The 13,084-nt window shown below is 36.5% G+C and overlaps 1 long non-coding RNA gene across 1 annotated transcript in view; it reads right to left on the reverse strand.

Moving 5' to 3' along the window:
• LOC132659578 (uncharacterized) overlaps window positions 1–11,432 on the reverse strand; it is a 31,364-nt gene extending 19,932 nt beyond the window's left edge. The window contains exons 1-2 of the long non-coding RNA XR_009600142.1: window positions 10,890–11,432; window positions 2,093–2,389 (exon numbers count right to left, since the gene is read on the reverse strand). This is a non-coding gene — a long non-coding RNA (uncharacterized LOC132659578). The remainder of the gene's footprint in view (window positions 1–2,092; window positions 2,390–10,889) is intronic.
• Window positions 11,433–13,084: the final 1,652 nt, after the last annotated feature.

Below are 13,084 nucleotides of genomic sequence, written 5' to 3' on the forward strand. Positions count from 1 at the left end.
AATAAGCTATGGTCAAAGTATTTTATGGGATTTTGTGCAGCTATTAAAAATTGTGTGTGCTAAGTAAAAGAAAGCTGAGTGCTGAGGAACTGATGCTTTTGTACTGTGATATTGGAGAAGACTCTTGAGAGACCCTTGGACTGCAAGGAGGTCCAACCAGTCCATCCTAAAGGAAATCAGTACTGAATGTTCATTGGAAGGACGGATGTTGAAGCTGAAACTCCAATACTTTGGCCACCTGATGGGAAGAGCTGACTCATTTGTAAAGACCCTGATGCTGGGAAAAATTGAAGGCAGGACGAGAAGGGAACGACAGACGATGAGATGGTTGGATGGCATCACTGACTTAAAGGACATTGAGTTTGAGCAAACTCCAGGAGTTGGTGCTGGACAGGGAGGCCTGGTGTGCTGCAGTCCATGGGGTCACAAAGAGTTGGACACGACTGAGTGACTGAACTGACTAACTGACTGAAGTCGCTTCAGTCATATCTGACTCTTTGTAACCCTATGGACTATTGATAAACCCAACTATTGATTTTAAGTTTTACTTGCAAAATAAACAGTGAGCCAAAAGTGAAACACTGATAAAATTGAACTTGATCTGATTTATTCTAAAACCAGGCTCCTCTGTCCAAGGGGATTCACGAAGCAAGAAAGCTAGAATGGGTCGCCATGCCCTCCTCCAGGGATCTTCCCAACCGAGGGATCAAACCCGCTTCTGCTACGTATCCTGCATTGGCAGGTGGGTTCTTTTACCACTAGTGCCACCTGGGAGGCCTAATTTGTACTATAAATAAAGTTCATTAAAAAATTAACTGTATAAAATTAAAATACAAATGTGTGCTATATTGCTCAGCAGATACTTGTTGAATGAATAAAATGATGAATTCCAAGTGAGAGGAGAGACAGGATAAAAATCATGAATGCTGAATAACCATAATTATATACTACCATCCAAATATACATATAAGAAAAACAATGTCAGATGGAAAGAAAAATAGAATAGTGATATTTTCTGCTTATGGTATTACAATGTACATACAATGTACATTAAAAATAATTTCTTATATTTTTCTGATTTTCAGAAATTCATGTAATAAATGTGCATTGTTTAAAAATGGAAAAAAATTCTTTTAGGAAGTGAGATGTTCTATCTGCTTTTCTGAGCCAATGTGGAAAATAGAAAATAAAGTACTCCCCAAAGGTGGTTCATGCAGACCCTGCTGTGTGGGCACAATTTCCTTAATGTTCACCCTAAACCCAACTATTGATTTTAAGTTTTACTTGCAAAATAAACAGTGAGCCAAAAGTGAAACACTGATAAAATTGAACTTGATCTGATTTATTCTAAAAGCAGACTTGCCTAAGGCAAAATTCTTTAGGAAAACATTCTAACAGCTAAGAGAAGGTTGTGAGCCTGTACTTAAACAAGGTGAATTTTCATTCATAAAATTCTTTCCTGTTCCTGTTATAACATCATGAAAAAATTAAAAGCTGCTGCCCTTGGACTTTCAATTTAGTATGCATATGCTTTGTAGGAAATAGGAGACTGTGTGAAATATATATAAGACACTCAGTTAACGTTTGTTAATGTGATGGCCTTTAGTAAATATATTCAAAGTCAATTGGAATCAGTATTGGAAATCAAGTCTTAGTGAAGAAAAGGATTTTATTGTCTCTCTAAAACATAGTTAAATGCTTTTAGATTAAAGGCCTAATCTGGTAGGTCAGGTTGGTATATATATTTGTTGTTAGTTTCAGTGTCCACTAGTGATTAGTGATTTTTACCTCTTATATCAACTCTCCTATTTTACTCAAACCCTTTGCCCAAAAATATATTTTACAAGAGAAGTGCTTATCTTTCTTTATATAAAACAGTGATCTGATTTTTTTTGCTAATTTACTAACAACAAAATATTTTCCCCTCTTCATTTGACTTATGTTTTTTAAAATATGTTTCCAAACTTTTGAGAGGAGAAATAAAACAAAAGCCCATGGCTTCTTACTCCAACATCAAATATTCAGTAAATCTTTCAAAATCCTCATTAATCTATGTCCTCCCCCTCTCAACACATACCCACAGGCGACATACCTGTGTCTCCAGCCAGAATATTGCAGCAATACCATTTCAGTCCCACTTCATTCTTGCTCATTATATTCTTTCCAATGCCTTGTCTGGTTCTTGGCTTGAATTGTTCTGGCTCAAGGTCTCCCATCAGGTGGCAGTCCAGGCGTCAGCTGATGTATGCTGCAGTCATCTCAAGACTTGGCTGGCGTTGAAGAATCCACTTAGAAGCTCACTCACGTAGCTGTTGTCTACAGTCAAGGCCTCCACTTCTCCCCACATAGGCCTCTCCATAAGCTGCTTGAGTGTCATCACTGCTGGCTTCTTCCAAGTTGTGAGAGGAGAAAATGGAGATAAGATAAAAGTCACAAGGATGTGAATAACAGAAGTGAAGTTGCTCAGTCATGTCGGACTCTTTGCGACCCATGGACTGTAGCCTACCAGGTTCCCTGTCCATGAGATTTTCCAGGCAAGAGTACTGGAGTGGGTTGCCATTTCCTTCTCCAGAGGGTCTTCCCAACCCAGGGATCGAACCTGGGTCTCCCAAATTGTAGGCAGATGCTTTACCATCTGAGCTACCAGGGAAATATACCAGGAGTGAATACCAGGAGTGGTGATTACTGGGGGTCCTCTTCAGTTCAGTTCAGCTTGGTCGTCTCCAACTCTTTGCCACCCTATGGACTGCAGCATGCCAGGCTTCCCTGTCCATCATCAACTCCCGGAGTTTACTCAAACTCATGCCCATTGAGTCAGTGAGTCCTTTTAGAGGCTGGCTCCCCTCTAGAGCTGTCACTCTTTGAAGCCCAGGCTTGTTACTGAACCAAATTTAGGTCTGCTGATCCTGGATTGTGGTGAAGGAAAGTGCAGAATTAATTGCAGGTGTAAAACAAGGAGTCTGAGCTATTAATGCTCAAAAGACCTGAACTTCCTGGTGGCTTTCAGGTAAAGACTTTTAAAGATAGGGTGATGGAGAGGGTTGCAGGGTGCATGATCAGTTTGTAGATATTCTTCTGATTGGTTAGTGGTGAGGTAATCAGCAATCAACATCGTCAGCCTTCTGGTTCCAACTGGTCTGGAGTCTATGTGCTTGTGGTCAGATTGCAGTTAACTTCTTCCTCCTGGTAGGGGTTTCAGCATCTGAAAAATAGCTCAGAGGATGTGGCTCAGAATATTATCTCTTGAGGAGAAATTGGGGCTTCTCTGGTGGCTTAGATGACAAAGAATTTGCCTGCAATGCAGGAAACCTGGGTTTGATCTCTGGGTCAGGACCATCCTCTGGAGAAGGGAATAGCTACTCACCCCAGTATTCTTGCCAGGAGAATATCATGGACAAAGGAGCCTGGTGGGCTACAGTCTTTGGGGCTGCAGAGAGTCAGACACGACTGAGCGACTAACGTGAGGAGAAACTAAAGGTCCTTGACTTTGTTTAATGACTAAACCATTATGATTTTGTCTTGCTGATCATTTTCTTTTGTTTCTGCCTTTTCTCACTTCTCGAATTAAATTTGTTCTTTGGAACTCAGAGAAGGCCTAGGAGGCTAAACTTTTTCTCCAAAGTTTAGAGGCAGGCAGAAGACATATGGAGGTGTCTGTTCTGGGAATGTCCCATCAGATCCTGCTCTGCGCAGAGTCCCAGCTTCTCCCAGAAGTTTTCTTTAATCACGACTCCTTTATGGTTTCTTTCTTTTCAAGACACCTTTAGAACAAGTTCTCTACCATACATGGCTCTTAATAATGCTATTTTTTGATATTTTTTGTTTGTCACATTTTAAAATAATTCTCAAAGAGTCAGACATGACTGAAGCTTAGCACACTCAGAACCAAATAATTCTCCCAGTGCAATGAAGTTTCAAGTCTGATAACTAAGACTCAATACATTTTATTTCATAATTCATATCTCAATTATAGCAACATTGGGTTTAGTAAATATTGGGGCAAGACTAATTGAGGATAACTTACTGGTTCTGAGTACTGAATGCTGATTAAAACTGCCTGAGGAGCTTTTAAAGATATTGATGCATAGGTGATAGCCCCAGATAGAAACTGGCATTTATTTAAATGCTTCTCAGGTGATTCCAGTGGGCAGTCAGTCGCTTAGGGTACTTTCTGCCTCAGTCATAGATTAAGAGGAGTCTCTTTTGAATTATGTTCTTTGTTGTTGTCATTCACTATCCTATAATTCCACCAAACAAAACATTTGTAGTTTTGATTCAGTTCTCTTTGTTAAAAGAACGAGGACATCGCTTAAGTATTCAAAACCCTATTAGTGAATCTATTTCTTTCATAGATATAGTCTTCATACTCTGTCAGAAGAAGAAATAGACATAATTACTTTTCCAGAATGTACAGTTTTTGTGTGATCTAACAGAAGGATCAAATCACTAAATATAACTAATAAAAACTGTCCAAGAGTCATGAAAATCAACTGAAATGGCTACAAATACAGGCCGTAAAATTACTTTCAATAGACAAAATTAAATTTGATAGTTTGAAGATCGCTATCAATACGGCCCTTTAGGATCTGTCAGGGGAGGAAGCGTTATTTCATCTGAAATCTCTTCCCCTCTTTCACATTGTCCATGAGGTTTTTAAATTTCCTACCAGTTCTGCTTCAAAAAATTCCGGATTCCCCACTACGCTCCCCCTTTGCCCAACCACATTTTACAATCCTGAAAAAGATGGAGTAAAAAGCCTTTCTGATATAAGAGACTTTTTTAAAGACATGGCTTCTGTGGCTTGAGATGTCACAAGGAAAAGACATTCTTTACTGCCTGGCTAGAAATATCAGCGTTTTCCATTGCTTATTTCATGGTGTTAACCTTAGTTCTTTTGCCAGTTGAATTCCTGTCCCCTAATTTTAAGAAATAAGTAGTGAGCTCATTTACCTTTTAAAAATAAGACACCTCTGTGATAGCAAAGTCTCTTTTGCAAAGGGTAACTAATTCAAGTCCGTGGGTAAAGTTTAGGACAATGATTTTCAAACATGACGCACATCCTTTGCAGTTCTTTTTGTTTTTTCTTATAAAGTGCTTATCTGGGATTACACCAGACCTTACCAGCATCTTACAGCTTAAAATGTGTACTGATGGGCACTGAAAGAGATTAAGAGACAACTAAGCAGGATGAACATCTTGGCACTCAAAGATGTTTCTGGAATTTTACTCCATGTCCAACATGATTGAATCAGACTAACAAATAAAAAGTTCATGACTGTTGAAAGCTGAGGGAAGGTAAAATTAAAACATGTGAAGACAAAAATAAAAATTCTGGTTATCAAATATTTTCTTGATTAATAGATAGAAGGAAAACTATGACAAACCTAGCTGCTGCTAAGCTGCTAAGTCACTTCAGTCGTGTCTGACTCTGTGCCACCCGATAGATGGCAGCCTATCAGGTTCCCCCGACGCTGGGATTCTCCAGGCAAGAACACTGGAGTGGGTTGCCATTTCCTTCTCCAGTGCATGAAAGTGAAAAGTGAAAGTGAAGTCGCTCAGTCGTGTCCAACCCTCCGCAACCCCATGGACTGCAGCCCACCAGGCTCCTCCATCCATGGGATTTTCCAGGCAAGAGTGCTGGAGTGGGGTGCCATTGCCTTCTCCAATGACAAACCTAGACAGCACATTAAAAAGTAGAAACACTGCTTTGCCAACAAAGGTCGATATAGTCAAAGCTATGGTTTTTCCAGTGGTCATGTATGGATGTAAGAGTTGGACTATAAAGTAGGCTGAGCACTAAAGAATTGATGCTTTTGAATTTTGGTGTTGAAGAAGACTCTTGAGAGTCCCTTGGCCTGCAAGGAGATCAAACCAGTCCATTCTAAAGGAAATCAACCCTGAATATTCATTGGAAGGACTGGTACTGAAGCTGAAGGTCCAATATTATGGCCACCTGACATGAAGAACTGACTCATTGGAAAAGACCTGATGCTAGGAGAGATTGAAGGCAAAAGGAGAAGAGTGTGGCAGAGGATTAGATGGTTAGATAGTATCACTGACTCAATGGACATGAATTTGAGCAAACTTCGGGAGATAGTGAAGGACTGGGGAACCAGGCCTGCTCTAGTCCATGGAGCCACAAAGAGTCGTATACAACTTGGCGACTGACCAGCAGTGCAGAATTACTGAACAGAACCATTGCAGAACAGAGGGTATAATAGTGCTAATAGCAGCTCAGAGTAGAATGGACCCAGAACCTTTTCCCCTGCCACTATACAAAAAAGAAATCTAGAAAATCTGCTCCATGCTGAAAGGCTTAAAAGCCAAATTTCTACCCATTGGCTGAAAGTGAATCAGACTTAACAATATACATTTTGTATCCTAACCTTATTCCTGGCTTCATGTCAAACTGGGTCTCATTTTTCTCTTATATTAGGCCAGGTTTCTTTGGTTGCAAGTTATAGTAAGTTTAATTTTTAAAGATGGACTTTATATACATCCTCTAAAATCATAGTTAAACAATTTCATTACTTTTCTTCCCACTAAATTTTATAAAATAGAACAAAATGCACTAAATTGCTTATAAAATTTTCCAAACATTTCTGCATAAAATGACAATGCAGTCAAAAAAAAAACTGTATCTGGAAAGTAGGTCCAGAAAGCAGATGTTTTAATTGTCCATTGCACTGATGAATTGAAGTCTGAGCTGATAGATTTATAGGAGTACTGATGTAAAATATATGAAGGTACAGATTTTAAATCTGCACCCTCCCAAGAGATCTTTCAAAAAAATAGCTAAATATAACTGGCTAAAATAACATAGCTTTACGTTTCCTAAATTTGTCTATTATATATTTTAGGTTTAAACATCTGACTCATTAAGGAAATAATTACAACTTAACTAGTGAGAAGTCAGATATAACTGAGAATTTCTTAAACAGGCAAAAACAAACAGAAACTCAAATGAAGTTGTGTCTGAAAACTGTTTTTTTTTTTTTTCTGAAATATGCTTTAATAGGTTCTGTAAGGAATAAGTCAATGGAGATGAGCTCTATAGTACTGAATACAATGTCTCAAATGGCATCAACGATGAAGATGATGCTCTAAAGTTAGAATTTTCCTATTTTCTTCCTGGAAATTACCTAAAGCAACTCAGAGGAATAGACATAATAACACAAACTTCTTTTTTGCAAAACATATACTAAAACAATAATAAACTAAAAAAAAAGTGTAGGGTTCCCAGAAGAAGAGGGGTCAAGCAAATACGTATGCAAAAGGAACAAGAGAAATAACATTATAGCTTCAGATCTCAGAGTCAGAAAAACACACTTCTTAAAAAATAAGGACCACTAGCTGAGATGCAAAATCCACATGCCTTGTATGCAACAATGGAAATAGGATGCACGTGTGGAGGTAGGAACTCTTCTGGACCTAGCTTACTTCTGAAAGTCAAAAAGATGACAACAAACAAGGAATCATAAAAATTAGCTGTATTTTGCAGCAAAAGTCTTTCTCAAAGAAAATGAGAGTAGAGATTTGGCATTTTGAAAAACCTCTATAATGACTACCCTCACTGACTTAGGAAAATTAAAAACTAGACAAACTCACACACAAAATTCTGGGTCATCAAGATCATAATTCCAGCAAACCTGGAATAGTGCCATGAACCCTTCTATACTGAAACTCCCCAAAATGATTAATCCTGGAGAAATTCATCTGCTTTAAAGATGAGCAGTGAAAAAGGGATGTATCACCAGAGGCACATAAATATACTAAGAGGGGTAAAAAAAAAAGAAACAAGAGGAAACAAGTTAGAATATATTAGAAACAAATCATATTAGGTGGAAAATTTTTCTAATCTAGCAGACCAGTAGACTGAGACCACTTTTCCAACAGAAATTTAAATAGCACAATCAAGCAATACCCTTTATGAGGAAAGACTGTAAAGATATATTTAATAATTTAAGGAAGAAATCATAAGATGAGAGGAAGAGAGAAAATATAAGTTCATGTAGGAAGTGAAAGAAAAAAATAACAAAACCATTACAAAAATAAAGGCAAAATAAAAAACACAATAAATAAAAGATTGTAGAAAACAGCAAATAAATAGAAGACAGATATAAGAAAAGTAAGAAAAATAAGATTGAAATAAAGAGATGAAAGAGAATAGAGGAAATTGTCTCCAGATTCACATAGAGTTCTAAAAGAAAAAAACTGAAAAAGAATGAATAACTTATAATATAGTTCAAGTCTATTTCTCCGAGATTAATTATTTGGATTCAAATAGTGAAAGATCCACTCTGTGAAAGAACTATGTATTCAAAATAATAAATAAGACATATCTTAGCAAATTCACAGGATTTCAGTGAAAATGAAAAATGTATTTGATAACCAGGCAAAAAAGTTTTAAGGTACAGGGTGTGAGTGGGGGATCAAGCTGGTCCCAGACTTCTCCATAGAAAAATTCAAAGCTACAGATTGCAGAGGAATCCTACAACACTGTTAAGGAAAGAAAGCTGTGAGGATGAAGAGGACTGTAAGAATTTTATATCTAGCTAAACTATAATTAAAAAAATAAAGTTATGCATAAGAACTCAGGAAATACTAAAATAATGAGAACTTAAAAATATTATTCCCCTGAGTTCATCCTAAGTAATCTACTAGAATAAGAAAAACTGTAGAAAAAAAAAAAAAAGATTGTTAAGCATTAATTCTATTAACATTGAAGAGTTTAAAAATATGTAGGGTTACAATTACAAAACAGTATACATGCTGCATTCCCTAGCAAAGTACATATAGTAAAGTTAATAAAAGATGGAAAGGGCAGGAGCAAAAAGAGAAGAAATTCAAATTTTCCAATTCCCTCCTCTTTAATAGCTGCAGATGAAAGTACATCACTAAAAGTTAACAAATATTTAATACAGATATAAATACACGTATTTGTTGCTGTCGTTGTTCAGTCACTAAGTCATGTCCCACTCTTTGCAACCCCATGAACTGCAGCACGCCAGGCTCTTCTGTCCTCCACTGTCTTATTTGCTCAAATTCATGTCCATTGAGTAGATGATGCTATTTAACCATCTCATCCTCAGCTGCCCCAATCTTTCCCAGCATCAGGATTTCTCCCAATGAGTCAGCTCTTGTCAATTGTTTTAGTTATCTACTGCTGTATACAACACACACCTAAAAATTATTGACTTAAAAACAGTTATCTCTCATGATTTTATGGGTTGATTAGGCTGGGTTGGATCCCTGGGTTGGGAAGTTCTCCTGGAGGAGGGCATGGCAACCCACTTCAGTATTCTTGCCTGGAGAATCCCCATGGACAAAGGAGCTTGGTGGGTTACAGTCCATGGGGTCGCAGAGTTGGATACAACTGAGTGACTAAGCACAGCTCAGCATACGTACTCTCTAGAGTAATTCAAAGTCTATATTTTAAATCATTTAATTAGTTAATAATTATGTTATAAGATTCTAATATTAAATAATGTTTATTTGGAGAAACAGTTTCAATAATGGGTAAAACTTATCTGTAGGTCTTTGGAGAATTTTGCTCACCTGTTCCCTCTTTAGCATGGTTACCTAAAGAAGAACAATATTTATCTTGTCCTCTTTACCTAACTGATGGATATGTTTCAAACCCATGATCTCTGTGGTTAAGTTTTAGATTAACTTTTTCAGTTTGGTTCACAAAGTAGTATTATGACTCACACATTTATAGTTCCTGACGCAGTAGAGAAGCAGAAGCTTGACCAGGAGCCCAGCATCAGAGAAATGAAAATGGTATATAAATGGATAAGCAGGGTTGACATGGCAGGAAAAATGTAGATGTTCTAAGGTTAAACATTCATTGTGAAGTTTGGGGGCACATTTAAATATTTTCTGAATGTTACATGACACCATTTGAGTTGATTATTTGTTGTTATTTTAAGCATAACTCATGAATTTTAGACCTTTTTCCAGACACATAATATTGTTCCTATGTTATATCCCATAACTTGCTTAAAGTATTTGGCTCTCTTCAATGTGGAATATATCCAACTTGGAACCAAAAATATGAGAGTTATGTGAGATCTCAATAGTACTTTCCAAAAGTAATACACCATTTTCATCAGCAGTATTCTGCTTTCTCTCAAATATAAATATAAAAACTACATCCAACATTTTAAAAAGAGGCAAGTGTGTTTGAACCATTATATAGTTGTTAAGTGTTGAAATAACTATATTATTTCTTGCTATCTCAGAAAACAAAGGATAGTAAGTCTACAAAGATAAACAACAATTTAGAGGGGTGAGCAAGGGTCAACTCAAGAAAAAAATTGTGTTAGTTTTTGTCCACCCTACATTTCTCCGTTTTGGAAATCACCCTCTTGTCTGTCACATGATTCTGGGAAATTTGTCAGTTAAGGAGCTACTTCCCTGCCCCAAAGTTTGCATGTGACTAAACAGGGTTAACCACAGCTGCTGTTCAGTGATTGAGATGAAAATTAGGCAGGGCAAGGGGTGGTGGGAGGAGGAAGAGGCTGTCTCTTCCAAGAGGTTGACATTAAAATGCATATAACAGTATAAATGTTACAATCTATTTTTTTCACTACATAAAGAGATCTCAACAGAGAGGGACACAGAAATGGAGTGAAAAACAAATAGACTGGCCACAGGACCTCATTTAAAAACTTGGATCAAGCTATTCCTAAAGCATGAAAAGAATAACAGAAATTACATAATAAGGTAAAATGGTTGATTTCATTAAACTAATATTCAGCTATTTTGGAAACAAACCTATTTGCAGAATACAGCTGTAAACCCACATTTTGTAATACCACACATCAATAGTCCTTGTACCTCTTTTTGTATGCCATATTCATTGGAATTAAATTTATGTACTTTACCTAGTAGCTCAGTTGGTAAAGAATCCGTCTGCAATGCAGGAAACCCCATTCAATCAGGGGTCGATCAGGGTTCAGGAAAATCCCCTGGAGAAGGGATAGGCTACCCACCCCAGTATTCTCACCTGGAGAATTCCATGGACAGAGGAGCTTGGCAGGCTACAGTCCACGGGATTGCAAAGTCGGACACAACAAAGCAACTTTCACTTTCACCTTACAAAAGCCTACAGTTCTGTTTTGTTAGCATCACCATACTTATAAAATGGCATTTGTGCAGCAATTTGGATATTTTAAAATATTGTGCCCATATTTTGCAAAATTGAATAATGAATGTGACAATATTAATGGGTTTTCCATGGAATTCTCCAGGCAAGAATACTGGAGTGGGTGCTAAGCACGCATGCTAAATCACTTCAGTTGTGTTCCACTCTTTGCAACACTATAAACTGTAGCCTGCCAGGCTCCTCTGTCCCTGGGATTCTCCTGGGAAGAATACTGGAGCAGGTTGTCATGCCCTCCTCCAGGGAAAATTTCCTGACCCAGGGATTGAACCCTTGTCTCTTACGTCTCTTGCATTGGCAGATAGGTTATTTAGCACTAGCACCACCTGGGAAACCCACTGGAATGCGGTAGCCATTCCCTTCTCCAGGGGATCTTCCCCACCCAGGGATCAAACATGCTTCTCCTGCATTGCAGGCAGATTCTTTACCATCTGAGCCACCAGGGAAGTTTATCAGTTCTAAAGTTTGAAAACAGAACCTCTTTGCAAGTTGGTTGTTAAATTTTTTGGACTTCAACTTTCACATATATTTCCTAGATGCGTTATAAGGAAAAATTAAGGGTGGTGTTAAGACAATGAATATAATCCTAATAAGATTATATATAACAAATTACAAAAAAGGAGACACATTAAAATTTTTTTTCTAACAGCTACTATACCCTGCTATGAATATCTTGATACTAAAATAAGTTTCATTTACTCACTAAAAAACAAAAAGAAGCCAAATTTGATAACATATTGGAGTAGCTGAGAACAACAAAATAAAACAAAAACCTCCACTGTGAGATAAATAAAAATCTACATATTGAAATGGACTGAATTTGTATAAAGAAGGAATTACATTATATTGAAGCAAACCAGTGACTACCTGGTTCATATCAATAACTATAAAATCAGTATAGAATTAAAATGAGAGAATAAACAAATATTAATAAGTTAAGCAATAATTAAATAATAATTTAATTTAAAATGTATTTAAAATGATTAACAATGTCTATATAACCTTTTAGCTAATAATGGACTGAAAATGTTTTAAAATTTAAAAATATTTATATATATGTTAATTAATTAAATTTATAAGGTACTTTATTCAACAAAAATAGTCCACTGGTAAAAACCAATAACTCTATACAACAAAGCTTACAGGTCATTGCTATCTCAAATCATGGCAATAAATTATGTGGATATTTCTAACACAAAGCATGTATCTGTAACCAGTGTTTCCATGGGAATTTACATTTATATCAATACAAAAGCTAAATTATTTTAACAAAAATGATCTTTTAAAAAAATAATCCACACAATTCCTATAAATGACCATCATCCATTACATATTGGTAATAGTATTTAATATTAATTTATATAATCTTTCCAGGAACCATCTGTTATATGAAGCTATATAATTAAGACTTTTAATTAAAACTTTGGTATTGAATTGAATCATTATAATTTCAAAATATATTAGAAATAGTAACACATAAACATATGACCCAAAATGAACCTACTTCTTTCAGAATCATAGAGCCTTTAGAATATCTTAGATATCTAATTTAACCTCTTTTTTTCATAGTGAATAAACAGATGTCCAGAGAAATTTATTTAGGCAATTAAGTAACGACAAGACCAGCAGTAGGACTTTGGTCTCCTAACTAGTTTAGATGTTAAAATAAGGATTTCTGTATCTAGATGGCTGGTGTTTTATGGGGTCTTGTGATCTATGACACATTTATTATACTCAGATTGAGAGCTTCTTGTGAGCAAAATCTATAAACTATCACTTTCTATTCAAAATAGCTAAAGTTGGCAGTTCTTCCTGCAACACAAAGATAGCTTCTAACAAACAGATCCTCCCCTTCCCCTCATCCCCATAGGTCAAACAACAAAAAACTCTGGGCAAAATTAAAAGATCAACCACCCA

This window comes from Ovis aries, chromosome 3, assembly GCF_016772045.2.
Source record: "Ovis aries strain OAR_USU_Benz2616 breed Rambouillet chromosome 3, ARS-UI_Ramb_v3.0, whole genome shotgun sequence".
Lineage (NCBI taxonomy): Eukaryota > Metazoa > Chordata > Mammalia > Artiodactyla > Bovidae > Ovis > Ovis aries.